Source organism: Gavialis gangeticus, unplaced genomic scaffold, assembly GCF_001723915.1.
Source record: "Gavialis gangeticus isolate Ggan-Ray unplaced genomic scaffold, GavGan_comp1, whole genome shotgun sequence".
NCBI lineage: Eukaryota > Metazoa > Chordata > Crocodylia > Gavialidae > Gavialis > Gavialis gangeticus.
The window spans coordinates 164,160,897-164,161,690 of NW_017729024.1; positions in this window are offsets into that span (position 1 = coordinate 164,160,897).

Sequence of the window (794 nt, forward strand, 5' to 3'; positions counted from 1 at the left end):
CAGCCCCAGGGTGCCCCCATGTTGCAAAGGGGGGGGGGGGGCAAGGGGTGCCAGGAATTTACCTGAGCCCTGCAAGGAGCTGCAGATGGGCTGTGCACAGAAGTGTCCCCCCCTCTCCAAGTCCCACGTGGCACTCGGACAAGGATCAGCTGGGGTTGGGGGGCACGGACCCAGCCAGACCCATCCTGCCAGAGGCACCCAGCCTGGACCCAGTAGAGCAGGGTATGTTCTGCCCTGCTGCAGCCCCTCTTGCTGGGCAGCTTCTGCTTGGCTTTCCTCCCCTCTGCCCACATCCTTTGTGGCCTGGGGGATTTTGGGCACTTCTGTGTTCCCAGCCAGTGCTGATTTGGGTTATTCCAGTAAAGGGGCCAGAAGCCCTGGGTTAAGGACAGGGCCAAGGAGCTGACAGGCAGGACCCAGGACATCAGGGACCGAAAGCTGGCAGCCTGGAGGTGGCCAGAGCCCCTGCCCCATGGAGCAGCCAGGGACAGTGTCCGTGTAGCAGACAGGCCATGCCTTGGGGCAGTGGGGCAGCGGGTGCTGGCAGCCATTCGCTGGGGCTGCCCTGGGGTTGAGGGGCTGGGGGGTGGATGGGCCATGCATGGATCCACTCACAAGCCCCAGCAGGAAACACTGCCCTGCAGCCCGGCTTTCCCCGCCAAAGCTCCAGAGGAGTTCCCCCCACCCTGGGCTAGCACTTCCTTTTCTTTCTCGCTTTAGTTTATTTCTGGCAGTTCCTTGCAATAAAAATATCCCCTGCCTGAGGCAGGGTGATGGGGGACCGTGAAGGGCAG